Source organism: Neodiprion virginianus, chromosome 4, assembly GCF_021901495.1.
Source record: "Neodiprion virginianus isolate iyNeoVirg1 chromosome 4, iyNeoVirg1.1, whole genome shotgun sequence".
NCBI classification, from domain to species: Eukaryota; Metazoa; Arthropoda; class Insecta; order Hymenoptera; family Diprionidae; genus Neodiprion; species Neodiprion virginianus.
The window spans coordinates 14,882,510-14,901,325 of NC_060880.1; the positions used below are offsets into that span (position 1 = coordinate 14,882,510).

The 18,816-nt window shown below is 40.6% G+C and overlaps 1 protein-coding gene and 2 long non-coding RNA genes across 5 annotated transcripts in view; 1 reads left to right on the forward strand and 2 right to left on the reverse strand.

The window, feature by feature from the left end:
• LOC124302387 (low-density lipoprotein receptor class A domain-containing protein 4-like) overlaps positions 1 to 18,816 on the reverse strand; it is a 68,027-nt gene that overhangs the window by 21,148 nt on the left and 28,063 nt on the right. The gene's annotated exons all lie outside the window — the stretch shown is intronic.
• Positions 691 to 4,624, forward strand: LOC124302396 (uncharacterized). Its single transcript, XR_006907698.1, has 3 exons — positions 691 to 865; positions 3,529 to 3,874; positions 4,382 to 4,624. It is a non-coding gene; the product is annotated as an uncharacterized LOC124302396 (long non-coding RNA).
• On the reverse strand, positions 4,311 to 7,115 carry LOC124302399 (uncharacterized). The gene is made up of 2 exons (XR_006907701.1): positions 6,999 to 7,115; positions 4,311 to 4,777 (listed from the first exon to the last, which is right to left on the reverse strand). It is a non-coding gene; the product is annotated as an uncharacterized LOC124302399 (long non-coding RNA).

Sequence of the window (18,816 nt, forward strand, 5' to 3'; positions counted from 1 at the left end):
CACATGCGCACACATGTATAAATGCAGACAAATATACGTACGGGATAGCTACATATATGTATACATGCATGCCTATAGTCATGTATATACATATATACATGTAGAGCACACAGGGAAAGAAATCACACGTGAATGGCGGTCGCCGCTCTACTTACGGCGCTAGCTCTAAGGCAGACGGCCCCCCCAACCCCCCGTAACACCACACGGGTGAGCGTCCCGCCGCCGTGAACCGCCGCCAAACCGTAGTGCACAGACGGTCCAACACGTTCTCAGTTTCGTGGGACACGTGCACCAACACAAAGGCGTAGCCCCGGGGCACACACGTACGTAAGACCCGTCGCAACACCACGCCGTCACGCCACCGCGTCATCGGCCCCCCCCCCCCCCCCGCCCCCGCCCCTCCGCCACACCACCTCCCGCCCCACTTCTCATGACGAGCCTGTGTGTGTGTGTGTTTGTGTGTGTGTGTGTGTGTGTGTGTGCGCCTATGTGTGTGCGCCGTCTAGACAGGAGGTTGCCGGGGCTGGAGTATGGAGGGGGCGTTAGATCCGTTGTCGGGCGGTGGGCGGGGGCAGAGAGAAGGAGTGAGAGAGGGAGAAAGACGCGCACCGCTGAGGCGCGGAAGAGAGAGAGGGTGAGCGGGGGGGTGGGGGGGGAGAGCAGAGCTTGATAACCGGGCTATCATATCTCAGGGCCGAGAGCGAGCGCCGGCCCCGCGTCTCGTCATCGTCGTCATCGTCGTCGACGATGTTCCCCGCCGCGGTGGAAAACCAGCCTGCGCGCGGCGGCTAGCTGGAATCTTTGAGAATACCGAGCCGACAGAGACGCTGGAAGAACGTGATAAGGCGCGATTCGTTGTCCATAGGTACTTGATGATAAAATTTTTTCTTTTACTCTCTCTACTCCTCCGTAAGGTTCCTTCGTACTATTTTTTTTTTCTTGTTTGCATTCACATACATGTGTGTACACGTTGTTGAAAATTTATGTTGTAAATTTACTACAAATGTACAGGGAGCATTGTTTAGGTATTAGGTATTACGAATTTATTATACGTATGGTGAGTAATTTCAAAACCAGAATTGTGAAATTTACCATACTATTTAGTAAAATTAGTGCGATGAATGTTGTAAACTTGAATGTCATTATTCGATTGGTAATTGGCAAATTCAATACTCGAATTTTTAATTGCTGTTTTATCATATTTACTTTACAAGTTTAGTACCGTTATGGTAAATGTATGCTAAGCTGTAAAATGACAAAATGTAGATGAAAAACGGGTTGTGATTGATGTAATTACGGTGTAATTGTTTGAAATTGAAGATTTGATTGTTAATTTCAAAATTTACATGCTAATTCTTTGAGCTGCACTGAAATCTGATACCTACTGTCAAGGATATTGTATAAAATTTGTATCCTGCACAACTTCAGTAGATTCACAAGAAAAGTCCAGAATTTCAGTAGTATGTATAAATTCAGTAGCATGTTCAGTAAATTCCAAATACCGTACACCTGTATAGTGAATTTACAAATATAATACATTTACTACATAATTTAGTAAATTAAAAATACGCTTTTGCGTTTTTCCAACCAAGTCAAGAATAATTAAGGAATTCGATTGGAAACTTAATAAGAATGCTTAGCAATCTTCTTTGAAACGCCAGATTTTTTGTTGCCATACTTTTGTGTATTACAAACGTGTGGTAAATTTACGGAAAATTTTCAACAGTGTAGTTACCGTAACACCATATCAAATTCTCTTCCGGTTTTCTTCTCTTCTGCAACTGCTGTTCTTTACGATTATTCATTATTTACAATTATACGCGAACGTGCGTACAGCGCATTACACGTACAGTCTGCAGAAAGATAGTACGGATAGACGCTATCGCGATACGCGCAACGTGCGGCGAAATTTCAATATAACATGTATAATAATATCATACATACTGCAGTCATCGATAACGTGCAGCTGCTAGAAGGGGGACCGCGCTTCCTTCTTCGCCCTGCATCGATTTGGCCAATGCACGGATCACAGAACGCGCGTAGAGTCGCCACGACACGTGTTACATTTGCGTACCTGCATCCCGAATTACCGCGTATTCGCGCGTATCCATCAGCACATCGTTGCGTGTAATAGTTATAATTCGTAATCGCGTTTACACGCGTTACGTACTCCTCAAATGTATCGGTAAATTATGCATATGCGAAACAGGCTCGTGTTTCGTACAGCTTGCACACGTATAATACCTACCGTAGGTAAGTAAGTAAGTAAGTAAGTAAGTAAGTAAATAAGTAAGCATGCACGCATTACGTGCCCATATTTATCGCGACTGGAGAGTACGAGCGTGGCGTACGTGCGACTCGCGGTTGAGCGAAAAAAAGCGACCAAGAAAGCCATGGAGAGATAGAAACAGGAACGGGCATCGCCGGCGGCCGGCGGCCTTCAATAAGCCGTCTTTGTACCTACGCTGCTGCTGCTGCTGCTGCTTTGCACTGCCCTTCAGGGACTGACTGACTGACTTTGTAAGCACTTGCCGGTCCCGTTTAAGCGGTCAGTGACGCGAAGATTACGAGGAGATCCGGCCACCGTGCTACGTTACAGGTACAAGTTTGAAGTACCTCGTACCGCTTGTGTCTCTTCTTCACGTGCAGAGGAAAATGCAGGAGATTGGCGCGCGATTTAAAATCTCTCTCGTATGTGTATATATAGTGGGTATAATGTATAAAATCAACGGAGTAGAACGAGATGTAAGAAATATGATAAGAGAGTTTCTTTCTTTATTCGCCTCGGCTCGCGGTTTAATTGCGACTCTTTGTGTCAGAGAGACAACGTGTTGTACAGTGTTTTGTACGATTTGATCGAAGGACGTACCTCGCGAACATCGCGGTGGAGAAATTGAGAATTTATTACAAGTCACGCGCATACAAACGAACGCAGCGATGAACGCGAAGTGAGCAACGCGCGTGAATATAAAGTATAACGAAATTCACGTCGTGCGGCCGATAATCGACCGGCCTCGATAAGAAAAGTTACGAAAAAGAGGATAAGAAAAATCAAATCAAAAAAAAAAAGAAAATAGAAGAACAACAATACTATGGGTATGATAATTTATTGTCGCATTATACGAGCGGATTGATTTGCAACGACGACAATCGTTGAACTTTCGAGCACAAGCGATCGCTTAACCTTGGTTTTATCGAATCACGTGACATTCTAGATGATTCCGTTCTTTTTAATTTTAGTTTAATTTCTTTTTTTCATCACAGTAAATATTATTTTTTAAGATGATGAAGATAATGATAAAATCAAAAATTAGATACATTTTTTATACGCACGATACAAGATACAATTTACGGATATCATATTTTCATCTGAATTTCGGGGCATCGGATGTCCGTCTGATGACAGTGCGAATGATATTGCAAGTGCAGAATGATAATCGTGCAGCATCGGAAATACCGGCTAATATCTGACCTTAACCTTGGCCCGATTCAACCTAATCTTTCTCTACAAGGTATATTGCAATATAGGATGTACAGCAGGGTAAGGGAGCTTGCAGGAAGGAGGAAGAAGGAGACACGAACGATCCTTCCGCTCGACTTGAGCCAATCGGCGGATACAAGTTGGTTATGTAGACGCGGTTGAATATACGTATACCTATATAACAAACAGTTATACCATCCTGCGACGAAACCGGGACATTAATTACACGTGGCGTTTGTCAGAGGCAAAACTTATGATCGTCGTCGTGTGTCAATGACCACCGTGACCCTGTTTATTACATCTACGTACACATTGAACGTATAATTCATTATATGGCATATGATTATACAAACGGCTCCAAATCGAAGGCTACATGAATGCGCTGTATAAAAAGTAAGTCGAAATAAATTTCTTTGCGACTTTTTTTTTCCGTAACCCGCAGGCGGATATATGATACCTACTCACAAAACAAAACGAAAATACAAACTCAGCGAAAAATTAATTTATGTCATAAAATTACTCTACACAGGCTTAGTAGGAATAATGATAATATTAATAAGAATAAGCATTCCGTTTCGTTCACTCGGTATAACTCGGAATGCAAATAATAAATTTGTTATGACTGTCGCTGTCTCGTCGTCTCGTCGTGGTCGGTCGTTTCCGTGTCAATTTCCTGTGTCGATTGTTTCCGAAACTTTGTGATACTTGCCGGTGGAACGGTGCAGGGACAGAGAGTGGGGGTGTCGAGTTACATAAAAAACAAAAATTCGAGCTTGTTGCAGATATGATTAGTACCGGTATTTTAAAAATTTTATGTCATGTCCTGCGGTTCACAAATCATTGGTATATTTAGTTATTCATTGCTTTCTTTTTTTTTTTTTTGACGTTTCCGTTTTACAGCAAGGACCTTCACGGCCAGAATGAAGGAGAACGACGCGTGACACATTTGAGGATATTCGATGTTATTCATGGCTTACAATTAATTTTCCGTAAACTCTCTCTGCAGGCTCCGTCTCTGCACTGACAATATGCCTGTTCATTTATATTGCGCAGTAAACGGTATAACAACAGCAACAGCGAAAACAACAATAATAATAATAAAAGGTTAGCAGGAAAATAGTCTTCTTTAATGTTCCTTTTGTGCCTGTAACCCCGCCCCCCCCCCCCCCCCTTTTTTCTGTAAGAAAAACCTTGTCCAACACGATTTTCAATTTTATTTCAGTTTATGTTGTTCTATTCCTTGGTTTCATCTTCGTTTATACAATATAATTGACTACGCACGGAGGCAAATAATTCCTGCAATGTAGAGATTAAATTTTTTAACGTCTACTGTTCAGCGTTATTATGATAAGGTAGGTACGAGTATAATTGCGTGCTTCCAGTGGCGGCATGATTGTATAATTTAATCTCAACGACAATAATAACACAAGGAAGAATAAAAACAGGTGTAAACAGAAATTACGTTACAGTTTATACGGTGGACAAGGTTTAATTATAAAAGCTATACCGGGACAATCTCTTGAAACTATACATACAATGCGCGTGCGCGAGTTTTATCGGCTGCTCGGACAGGCTGGCCACTCCGAGTTTCAGCTGTCAAACTCTGTTTCTGGCGGCGATGTAGTTCATACGAATTTTTGAGATTAGAATCTCAAACATTCGAGGTAGTGACTCGGAAAGTTGATGCTAATGCTCTTTGAAAATTGGCTTTATTCGAGTGAAATGAGAAATCTGTTTAAATGTTGGATGCTTGGAAGAAGCGCAGCAGGTAGGTGGGAACATTTTATTTGATCACTTTTATTATTTCGTACATTAGAAATAACGATGAAATTTTTTTCCATCAACAGGTGATACGGCCAAAATAATTACATCTCTAATATTTACTGTTATCTGCCTATTCAATTTATCACACGTACAAAGATCATCGCCACTTTCAAGCAACTAAGGAACTTTCTCACTCTCTTGTGATTTGAGGTGGTAATATTGAATTTTATCACTTTTGAAAATTAGACATTAAACCGAGCGTTCAAGAAATTTAAATATCTCACTATCTGTAACAGAATGGTGAATCTTTTTTTTTCTCGAAAATAGTTCAACAAAATTCACAAATAGTCGATAGTCAATGTATTTTTTCCGATCAATAAATTATTGCTACTACTATTAAAAATTTTCTAATGATTATCAGAGTTCATTTCGCAAATTTTCAATGATGTTCAATTAAATAAATGAAGGGAACCTAATACTCAAATTGAAAATTCAAGTAATATTAGATTTATTAAAATGATTTCTGTATTTCATGTTAGTGCGGTTCGAAACAAAGAAAATCTAATCGGAAGCGTAGAAATCAGGAACTCAATGGTGCACAGAATGATTCCTCGGTAGAATGAATTGGCAGCAACGGTTAAGTAACAAATTTATCGCTATTGGCTCGATCAAAGTAAAACGATGGGATATTCAGTCATTATGATCTGTAGTATATCCCGCTCTTCAATTTTGCCTCAACTGATGTTAAGAAGGTGGCGATGGCCTTATGAAATTCACTCTGGCACCTAATGTCTGAGGGAACAACCAGGTTCGATGGTTATAATGATTGCACCGCTCGAGAAACCAGGATCCTTGCCACCTAAACTTTTTGACCATCAGGTAAGGCATAATTTTCCTCGTGTTAATCAAAGTTTAAACTTTGAGCCTGATGAAAAAAAAACTAATTTTATCATTGAATCCATGTTAAAATATTGTAATAGTCAAAGATCACGTAATTAGAAATTTACCTACATGCTTCCATGTCTGACAAATTTAGTCCCGCTTTGACAATGAATTATTTCGTACCTGAAAATATTATCAGACAGGATCATTTGGTATTTTTTGATACAACTAATTTCCAATAAAATGCACAAAACATAAATCGTTAATGAGACGCATTTTTAATTTTATGTAAATAAGGAATCTGTTCACAATAAACTTTGTTTTTACTTACCTACCTCTGTTTGTCCAGACTCACACTTGTTAATGACATTTCACATTGAATTTCGGATTTCTTCTTTCAATAAATAACACCCAATTTCTGTATCATTTGATATTTGCTTTTCCGTTAAATTCTTTATAGCGTCGGTTGAATATCTTCCGATATCGACCACGGTATTGCTGAACGATACTATTCTTCTTAAACAATTCACGTTACGTAAAAATAAACAACAGCATAACCTCAATCCACGGCTTTACGCGCGAGAGATTTACAGCTTTAGTTTCATTTCGTGTACGTTGGTGCTCTGCTCAACAGACGAAAACATCGCCGCAGAGCGATTTCACCGACCAATGAGATTGAATTATTTGGCGCATGCGCATTGTATGTATAGTTTCAAGAGATTGTCCCGGTATAAAGTGTATACACCCGTGTATAATATACGATATAGATAAATGCAGAGAGAATGACAATTCGGAAAGCTGCGAATCAAATCTGCGCACCAAAGCCTCGATCGAACTCATATACATATATTATATACGTATACCTACTTACCTACCACCTACATTTAACGTATCGTCTGTATATGAACGGACCTGCAGTCTTTTGGCAATTTGACAAAAGAAATCACCGTCTCGTTCGCTGCCCGCAACTGCAGTGCAGTGTAGGTATAAAATACTCGAAACGGTGTATTATACGATGATCATGAACGCGACACGCGGTGGTTTTTATTCGCGCAGAAGGGGGGGGGGGTGAATGAATGTGAAAACAATGCATACGTAGAGCCCGCTGTTGTTGACTCAACGCGCGCGTTTCTTTCCGAATGAGTTAAACACGTGCATGATATACGTATGTATGTATGTATGTATGTATGTATGTATGTATATAGATAGCTATGTCATATACTGTATCGCAAGGTGGTCACCGCTGTGGAAAATTTTTTCTCCGCCTCCGTAAAACAACACTTGCAACACGTTACCGGTTCCTTTACAACGTGGATAGATTAGTCGCGTTAGGTTAGGTTAGGTTATGAAAATTAGATATCAGGGTAGGTTTCGCAGGGGCTGAGATATATAACGGGCAAACCAAGTAGTTGCCAAGAATTAAACTTCCCATCAGACTGAAATGTCGGAAAATAAATGGATCAAGTCAGGGGACGATATTTGATGGTAACATTTCGATCCTGAAATGGAGGATAGAAAGGAGTGTAAAATGACGCTGGATTTTGTAGAATTTCTTTACCCGAAGCTTTATAGCGAGATGACGATTCGACGAACGTACAAAAATTCCGTATATGTAACAGGATGCACTATACCTGCCTATAATAAATATTATACGTTTATGTTAACTGTGGACGTACTTCTAGGGTGTTTTGGGGTTGGCTAGGCAAGGATTTTGAGGTAAGTCATCCATGGTCGAATAATCATCCTGACGGCTGTTGAGGGCTTTGAAGGATTTGGTACCGCGCGCTTCTTCGTAGTCTAATTAATCAGATGTGATCACTTTCGAACAGACGTTTTATTCAGCCGTAGACAACAGTACAAAGTTCTCGTGAGAAGTCAAGAAAACGATAAACTTGGCAATAAAAAAATAACAAAACAATTTCCAATGCTTAGAAACAGAATTTGAAAAAGTTATGGAAAACAACCAGACGTTCCATGGAGTGCCTTCCTCAAAGTGATGGACACCTTAAACACCGGCTGTCAAAGATCCGTTTCAAGACGTGAAAATCTACATATTCCGAACGAGAAAAAATTGTTTTGTCATTTTTCTCATTGTTTATCGTTTTTTTAAAAGCTTATCGTTCTGGACTTCACAGGAGAACTTTCTACCACTACCACTGTCTACAGCTGAATAAAACGTCGGGTCGAAAGTGATTATATCTGATTCATTACACTATGAACAAGCGCACGGTACCAGATCCTTCAAAGCCCTCCACAGCCATCGGAATGAGTTTCCGACCATGGATGTCTCGCCTCAAAATGCTTGCCTAGGCAGCCTCCAAAGACCCTAGAAGTATGCCCAGAGTTAACACAAGCACCCTGTATGCAGCATGGTAACTAGAATATTTTCAAATTCTTCTTGTTTAAAAACTATTAGACATAGTCATATGCTCTCGTGGACTTTTTTTGTAGAGCTCACAGAGACCTTGAAAAATTCTTGAACCTAACTATACGCATCTGATCCCCTTCCGCTTTGGCTTACGAATATCGTTACATCTCCGAAACTGTTGATCTAGTTGTAACGAAATATAGCTGAGAATCTGGCCAGACTTTGTAACTACCATAGAAAAGTAAGGAATCAAATTCGATTCGGTAGCTTTCGGGTATATTAAGCGAACATACGGACGAGACGTTGAGTTTTAGACAACTTGAGAAGAGAAAAAAAGAAAAGCTAAACCAATTTGCACCGTGTTAAAATCTTCGCTTTTTTTCAACAATTTTTCTTATCAATGGGGCGACATTGATGATACTGGCTAAATTATACGCTCCGATTAACAATTGTATAATGCATGTTCTTCATCGTCAATATTTACAATTTTCATGGTTACAGGTGTTATATCATACCCTGGAAAATAAATTCTATCTCTCTCCCTCTCCCTCTTTCTTTTCCTCTGTCTCTCTCTCTCTCTCTCTGACTCTCTCCCCAACTTTGCACCTCGGTGCGATGTGCAGCGGCTAAAGTACCGGAGAGCGCAAAGCAAGCAAAGTCGTGAGGACGGGGGTCGGTGGGTTACAGACAGACACCGGTCAGCCGACGGTCGTGTTTTCTCCTTTTTACGCTCCCCCCCCCCCCCCCCCGCCCCTTTCCCGCCAACCGTATTTCTTTTCACCTCATGCCGCCGTACTCAGCCCCCCCCCCCCCCCCATTACACCTCGCGTCTTTCTTTCTCCTTCGCCTTCTTCTCCTTCTTCTCCTTCTTCACCTTCTTTTCGAAAAAGAGAGTACGTACAGCCCGCGAGAGTCGTGTGTCTCGTGTTGTGTTGCGTTGTGTTGCGTTGTGTGCGAATCGCGGGGTGACCGACCTCCTCTCCTCGCGTTGGTTGCTCTTGGTTGCGGAGGCGCGCCTTGCGGACTTTGCGTCGGTCGGTCCAATTTATGCGATCGCCTCCTACGCGTGTGTAGGTCTCTGCGGAGTGCATGCCTTGTATACGTACACGCGAAACTACACGCGAATATACATTCGCGGGTTATTGCGTACGTATAACACTCCTGTGTGCTGTTGTTGCCATGTTGCATCTCTTCTCCGGTACTCGTCGTCACCGCGCTGCATCCTCCGATGCAACCGTCAGGTGGCACCGACTACGACGTTCTGCAGGTGGATGATGGAAGGACGCCGAGTCGAGTTCGAGCAACAATTCACCGCCGATCGATCGACTAAGGGATTTATACACACAGAGGCGCACGTATCTACCTACAGTATATAAACACTATCGATCAATCTGTTGCATGGGTATATACGTACTACACGTATTTATATTAAATATTAAACATGATAATAACATTAAATAAAATATTAAATACCTCTATACATCAACCCACACGCACACATATATATATGTAGGTATTAAATTAGAATGTCGACGACATGTATACGAATACTACAGATTAATAGATAGTGTTTATATGATGCATGTAATATACGTAATAGCGTCTTTCATGACTGTCATTCCCGCTCGAAGGAAGAAACAACGATGAGCAAATTTAAAGAGATAAATGTAATGGCAGGTTACATGTGTTACAACTTCAAGGCCGGGTAAGAATTTTTCAAACGGAGACAAAAATTTATAAACAGCTTATTATTATACAGTGAAATTTGCATGCATGCGCAAGCGTGTGCGTGTGTGTGTGTGTGCGTGTTTACATCGCAAGTGTATAATCGCGTTATAAGAAAGGAGATGAATATAAGATAATAATGAGAGAATTCAAATATAGGTATGAATGCGAGTGATAAACTTGGATTGAAAAAAAGATAGAATAAAATAACACGTCGATCCTTTTTTCTTAATTTCGTATATATTTTTTGTAAGCATAGATATACTGTATACAATATGTATATTATTAGCTGCGATGATTATTGACAAGTTTCAGGGTGAATTCTTAACAACGAAATGGTTCGTCGTCTGCTATAGCTTAATGCGCATGCGCTACAATTGAAAAGTCATTGTTTGTTAGGACGTCCAACCGTCATAAACTTAGCCTCAAAAATTTTCATAGTTTACACGGACAGATTTCAAAATTTTTGAGCTTACACACATCGCAGCAAAATGTCTAAATTTATAACGGTTGGTCGTCCTGGCAAACGACTACTCGCCGATTTTAGCGCATGCGCATTAAACTATAGCAGACGACGTACCATTACGTCGGTATCACTGATATATACCGGGAGAATCTCTTGAAACTTGAAAATCAACCGCGCATGCGCCAAATAATTAAATCTCATTGGTTGGCGAAATCTTCCCGCAGCGATATTCTTGTCTGCGATGCAGGCGAGCCAACCTACGCAAAATGTGTACGTTTGAATTTTCAAAGAGAATAAGCATTATATTCCGACCGTTCTTTGAAGGATCGACTTTCCGACCCAATAAGAAATACTTCCCAAACCTTTCCGAATCACTGTTAAACTCAATTATTTGAGATTCTAACCTCAAAAATTCGTATCAACTACGTCGCCGCCAGAAACAGTTCGACAGCTGAAACTCGGGATGGCCAGCCTGCACGAATATATGATAAACCTCGCGCATGCGCAGTTGCTTTTCAAGTTTCAAGAGATTGTCCCGGTATATATCGGTGATGCCGACGTAATGGTACGTCGTCTGCTATAGTTTAATCCGCATGCGCTACAAAGAAAGTATGATATTGTGCTGAAAATACAAATTCTCCCAGACATTTGGATAACGTGACATATGATAACAATTCTATTAAGTACAGGTATATACCAAACAGGTAGGTTTAATTCCTCGAATTTCCACATATCTACCTCCTTAGCTTGGTCTTAACGTTTGTCAAATTTCATGCAGGTGTTATTATTGCACCACATTATAAGTGCGATCAACGATTTTCGACCGATCCACGATTACGGGCGTACAAGTTGGAACGAGAAACATCGTAGAAGAGAAAAGTGAATGTTTAGCAAATAAATAAATTTTTATATTCAAAATATCACGATACGGTATCGAGCTTCGTTGCGAAAGCTGCGAATCGAAATAACAACGATTCGGCGAGGAAATCGAAACAGCAGGCGGCGGGTCATGCACCTGAGGCTGCGTTGGCTCTCGTCGCCCGCAATTAAAAATTGTCTAATAAGCATAATCGGAGAGCCAGTCTAGTGACCTCAGACGCCGCAGGCAGGCAGGCAGGGCCGAAACGCGGTTTACGCGGTACATACGTGCATTCATACATACATATACGGCACGTCTGGCCGCCGTCTAGGAGACGCGCCGCCAATGTTGACTCATCGACATAACAAGTAGGAAAACACACGTGCACGCAGGGGAGACCCTCTATATTCTCTGTGACGCTGCCGGCGATGCTTGCTTGTACTCATTCGCAATCAGTCTCGTTGTAGAATGTTCAGGAGTTCGTCGGGTTTCAAGTCGATATTTTCTCCTACTCCTTGTTAAGAGGTTATACCTCAGTCGGGGGGGCCGAAGAAAGCGATTTTTCACGAAGAGACGTTTCAACTTATTAATGTAAAAATTTATGCACATGATACGGTAACGCTGAATTTCGTTCTGATGTTTTTTATTTGTAAAAATAATGACGCGAGATATCTCTGGACTGGTTCATCCGAAATGCAAGAACAAAAAGAAAATTAGTTAATATAAGGAGTTGTCTGGTATTTTATGGATGGAACAAGTAGAATATTGATTTTTAAGTAAACGGCGGCTTTTAAAAAAAAAATTCGATTTTCTATAAGCATTTTCGCTTTAATTTGGATAAACAATGGCAAATATTTATTGGCGAGGAAAAATCTTCGATCGAGGACTGAAAAATATATTGATAAAGCTTGGGTAAAAATTTGAAACCGATCGGTTCAGGAGTTTTCGATAAATCTTGCTCACCGACTTTGAAAACACAGTTTTGAGAAAAACGTGTTTAAAGTTTCAAAATCACTTTGAAACGCTGGGGTGGCGTCTTTGCAAATGTGCGCATAACTTCGAAAATATTTGTCGGACCGATATGAAATTTGCTGTGTATACAGGTACTTGAATATATGTACATTACGAAAATTAAATAAAAGAAATCTGGGGATAACTCCTTAAGATGTGCTGCGGGACGTGTACACTCTTGTCGAAAATGCGTTGAATCAAAAACGTGAAAAAACGAATGCTAAACAGGGCAACTGAAACTGATCAAGTTGATTTCAGAAAGTCTCACTGTGATCCGGACGAGAACTTCTGATTTTCGATTGGAAACACCTTGTTATCAACAACGTCAGAGAAATCACATGAAATTATTTCACTATTTATTTCATCGAAATATCCGTACAATTCGTTTGGTTCTATTGAAAAATCGCTGATTTTATTCGTAAATGAATTTCCTAAGATTTGACTTACAATTAGACGATCTGTGCGGGAGAATTCATTTACGAATAAAATCGGCTATTGCTCGTTATAATCGGCTAAGCGATAGGGATATTTCGGTTGAAAAATATAAAAATAATAAACTGATGTCCACGACGTAATTGAAACAACGAAGTGTTCGCAGTAGAATTTTTTCAGCGTTTTAAAATTTTCTCCTCCATCACGGGAACTCTTCTTACGTACGTAGTTGAATGAAACTAGATCAGTGACTCAGCTTCTCAGAAATTTCAGTGACACTAGGTATGATTCAAAGCTCTGTTTCAACGCTTTTTCAATGACGATCAGATATTATGCGAGTTATACATTACATTGTATTTATTCGAAGCAATCGAGTATCAGCAAAGAAGGAAAAAAACATATAACACTGCAGACAGTATTTTCTCCCGATGTATATGTATAGATTTATCGATCGATCGATCGATCGATCACTTATATACCAAACATCATGCTTAACCAGTTTAGCGTCAAGCCGACGGAGTGCGTGAAAATAAATAACATTATTATTGCCATATTTCCTGACGCGGGTCGCAATGATCAGAGTTTGATCAACGAGGAGCTGCGGACTCTGCCCGATTCATGGGTTCTGCGAAGAGTTGGAAAAACCAAGGCGCAATTGAAAATGCACTCGGGGATAAATATCGGGCGGAACTCGGCCAGACGAGTCAACTGCGTCATGTCCGGCACTCCGCTTGCTCATATCGTGCTGCAATAGTGCACCAGCAACAGCAGCAGCGGCAAGGCAACGATGTCGAAACATAACCGCGATTAAAATAAAATTGATGGTGTAAGGTTTTTGAGAAAAAAATAAGAAAAACAAAGATCAAAGTAACTAGATTCTGACAATGAAATATTCCTGTACTATATGTGCAATGTATACATGTACATATAGTATAGCTAAACAATTGAAACCTGTTTTTTCTCCTTGAAATTTGTGACACGATTTCTCATACTATACATACGATTCAGCATTATTCGGATTGACACGCGTTGACCAACGCATCGGAATAAGAAGGGCGAAGAAAACTTTAATTCGATGGGAAGAAGTACGATATCGAATTACCCATCAAACACGCTGAAAAAGTGTTATTCATGTAACGGAAGTTTTTTACACGCTTCAATGTTCATACACGGTATAGATGCGAAAATGATAAAGAATATCGATAAGAAACTTCGCACGAGTGAGCAACGAAACGAAACGAAAAGAAATAAAAATATGTGAGCGTAGGTGATGTGAAAAAAACCAGCCTAAAGTCGATGTACCGAATGTTGCGCCACGTGCGAGTTTTTTTCCTACTTATACGCATACATACATATATTTGCATAGGTACGCGTTGTTACATGTATGCGTACATTCGCGTCGTGCACTTAACCTAAATACACATGCATTTGTGGATGTGTATGTCACCGGTGACTGCAGGGGGAACATGGACCCATATTACGCACGTCGTACAATCTATACGGAAGTGCTATACGTACATGTATACATGCATATGTGAATATTTTTCGTTTATGTACGTAAAAACGTTACACGCGTTATACATCTATGTATAATATACGGGATGGGAATCCCGCTCGGTTAATTAGGCAAGCCGTTACCTTGTACATGTATCTGTATATATGTATATAGATATTATGTACCCATTACCCAACCGCCCATTGTGCGTGCATATACCTATGTACGATAAGTATAGATATAACTACGTTATATACTCATACTGTAACTACGTAAGCGAAGGTCTAATCAACGCCTTCTTTAGAGATTACGTAACCGTCTAGACTTTAAAACCGGGAGGACAGAGAGGGAGGCGGGAGGGATTGAATGCTCGCTTGTTATCGGCCGATCTTATCGGAGAGCGTCAAGGCTGATTCATTAACGGAAAACAAAGCTATATACAGCACGAGCAATCCGCCGGCAACGACTGTGTTACCATGTTATAACCTTACAGTACACATACATATAATATATTCTACTACGAGGATTAGCGTCGACGACCGCGAAAAACTGCGTATTGTTATGATGAAAAAAAGGAATAATAACGATGATAATAATATAATAACGGAATCTCGGTTGGGGGTGGATAAACGTGCTGAATCTGAAAGAGACAGATAGATAGGTAAGCATTATTGAAAATTAGATGAACGATAATGAAATTATTATGCAGTCAATATATTTTGTAGTTGGATCGTGAGAAGTTTAAATAGGTGATATTAGTCGCGTAGGTATAGTATCCGTATACCTTTGCGTCTGTAGTGCACATGTTCTTTTGAAATTGTATACAACCTGTTTATTACGACATAAGCGTATGTAACAATAAATTGCGCTGCATCGTATAGGTATACACGTATCTACGTATTGTAAAGGGTAGACTCTCTCTCTCCGTATGCTCTTTTTCTATTCCACGTATAGCTAGATGCCATTTACACAACGGCTAAAGTAAAAGTGCAATTTTTTCGAAAGCAACTATCATGTTAACAAACGCGTCGAAACATAATGTCACACGCTGTAGGATATAACAATGGTTACATCGGACAATTGTATTTTCATAATGGCATTCCTGTAGATATGTAATGTAGAAGAAATTTGTGAGCGAAGTTAATTTTTTATTCTTTTTTGTTTTTCTAACTTTTTTTTTCACGGTAACAGCAAAAAATCGAAACGAAGTGGAAGAAAGGAAAAAAAAAATAAATAAATAAAAAACAACCTGTACGAAGCTAGTCATTGTCAGACATGACGCAGGAAAAACACATTTCCGCTGAATAAAATATTTCTTCTCTTATCATTGTTGCTATCCCGAAATATATCCAATGTTCGGAAGCACAAGATTTCTTTTTGAACACACACACACACACAAACAAAAAAAAAACTGGTAATGTCAAGTTTTTGTTTTGTACGACAGGAAGTGTACCCATACCCATAGTTGTACAACATATCCATAGAAAAAATTTCAAGTCAACGTACGTCGGACTAGAAAGTTTTGTGATTTTGCTGCGTCATTGTCAGCACACCGCTGCCCGTTGTTACATCGTACACAACGAAAACTGATGCGGTAAGATCGAAATTCGTGCATATGATTAAAAGTTTTGCATAGGCATGAACCGACATTTAGATTCGGCGGAATCGGCCATACGTATGTAGTTATTATATACAAGGCTAACCCTCGGCGAGTCCTCTTCTCCTCCCGGCGCGTCGCGTCGTCGTCGGTCCTTTATACCTATATACGTAATACATATGTACAGCCCGGCGATAAAGCGCCACGTGCCGAGTGTAACTGACGCACACAGAAGCGAAGGAGCGACGTCGAGCCACCCCAACTCCGACTCCAACCCCAGGCTCGAGTCCGTACAGAAATTATCCCTCTCGCATACGCGGAGAGAGAGAGAGAGAGAGAGAGAGAGAGTGAGAGGCAGGGAGGGAGGGAGAGTCAGAGGGTGACTGCCGTTCTGTGTGCGTAGGTATACGTATAGAGACGATGGTTAAATCGGTCGAATTTCGCGCTTCAATGCCAAGGTCACAATGCGATCGCGAGGGACGAGCTGCAGGCGTTGCATAATCTATACGTATACACGCGTTTCTTCGATATTTCTCTCTCACTGCGTGCAACTGCATATTATAATTGAATTATGCATAAATAAAAAAATAAATGCGATATACGTATATAAATATTCTGGAAATATTACAATGTAACGATAATAATATATATATATATTAATGTTTCAAGAGACTGGAAAACTAATGAAATTATTTATTTTTTTTTTTTTAAATAACAGGATCCAGGGGATGAAGTTTAAATTCAAAACCTGTGCGAAATTTCTGTACGTACAACGAGGTAGCGTGTTTACGCGTGTGTGCGTATACCCCGTAGATGTATAGATATAGGTCTCCGTGTAGTAACGAGAAGGTCGTCGTCGCACGTGCTCGAGCGGATTCTACGTCGGTGTTGTCGCGGTCCGTCTGGGACCGTCCTCTTTAAAGGCGACCCAGACAGCGACGCCCGAAAATGGAAAGAAAAAAAAGCTGTTCGCAAACTCCCCCCCAACCCGTCATCCCCATCGCCCAACCTGGCAGCCAACCTCTAGCGTTTCGACTCGTGCAAGAATGGTGACGCGGGGACGTAAGGGCGGGGGGGGGGGGGGGGGGGGGGTATAAATTTATACAACACGTGGGGGATCCGAACCCCTCGCGGGGGTGTGATTTTTATCAAAATCGCGTCTGCCGAGTCGGAAAGGATTACACACATCCATCCATCCTATCCTCCGTGTTACACGCGGCCGAGACACAACGATTACGTGATCATGGTTGTCAGATGTATTCCATATTTTTCATCCTGTGTGTCTTGCGCCTGGTGCAACCATCGATATGGAATTTTGATCATTATTGTATACTCCAAGTATTGCGAGATGGAAAAATGATTATTACATACTATGTAACACGTAATGAATTTCTCCTGCACTTTGTGGGACGATTGCAAAGGTTGAATGACTTTCGAGTAGCTTAAGGGTTGACAAGATTGGAAAAACAAAAGAAAAGCGCTTTTTTGACAATTTTTATTTGGATGTAAGAATAGGTAATAAGATAATATAACATTTAAGTTAACAGGCATATATCGGAGTATAATACGAAAAATTATTATCAACGAATATTAAAAAATGGTGACACTGGAGCCATTCTCGCGAGTCGTGTTGAATTCTGCGGCACGCAGTACAACTGGTGATAATTTGAATCTGGAAATTTTATTTTTGTCTCAATCACTTAATCTATGTATTTTTAAAATATTGATGTTTGTGTAATTGGCAAGTATTTGAACGAAAGTGTTCAATTTTCTACGAGAAAAGGGCACTTATTTCTTGACATGTAAGGTTTAAATTCACTTGTCGAAAATCCCCTATTCATTTCTGTAGCCATTAATACGTAGATTAAGTGATTTTTGTTTTTTGGGTATACTGCGTGCCCCATATCTCGCGAGAATGGCTCCAGCGTCTCCGTTTTTGAATATTTGTTGACAGTAATTTTTTGTATTATAATTAAATACATACTTGATAACTTTCTTCAATATAATTATCTTAATACCTTTTCTTGCATCCAAAAAAAGAAAACTGTGCTTTCTGTTTAAGTTTTTACAGTGGTGTTACAGGATTACAAAGATTCAACAGATTTCAGGAATTTCAAAAAGATTTCGGATGATTACAAAAAAAATTTCAAGAGATTTCACAAGATTTGCGGAAAAGTGTACACCAGATTTCACGAGTGATTATTACCTCGGTTACCCCTCAAGCGTTGTACATTTGTAACGTTTGTGAAAATTGACAAGTATCTAAATTTAGTTGGAACGATTTTACAAAATATGATCCACATCCCGCATCTAAGCAACTGAAAGGATTCCTTGGCTCCCAGACTGGCCGACAGAGGAAGTGAGTACGTACAAGCAAGCAGCCAAGGAAGTACACGTAAGCAAGAGACAGGCGGAAGGAAGTAAAGAAAAGGGAGTCAGGTTGACGGATAGCTTAGCCCACGTTAGCCGGTCTCGGACCTTCGGGCCGACCTTCCCGGTCCAAAATGGCGGAGGGCGCGTGGGCGAAGGCAACTCTAACTCCTCTCTCTCTTTCTCTCGCTCCACCGAGAAGTAAATATTATGTCTGGTGTGGGTGGAGGGGGAGGAGGATCCGAGGCTGAAGAGTAAAGCGAGCGGAGCTTGCGACGATGCATGCGGACGGTGACAGTCTAATCGGCACAACACCGGTACGGTCGTCATTCGTTTCATTGCTTATTGTGTATGCACGCATCTTGT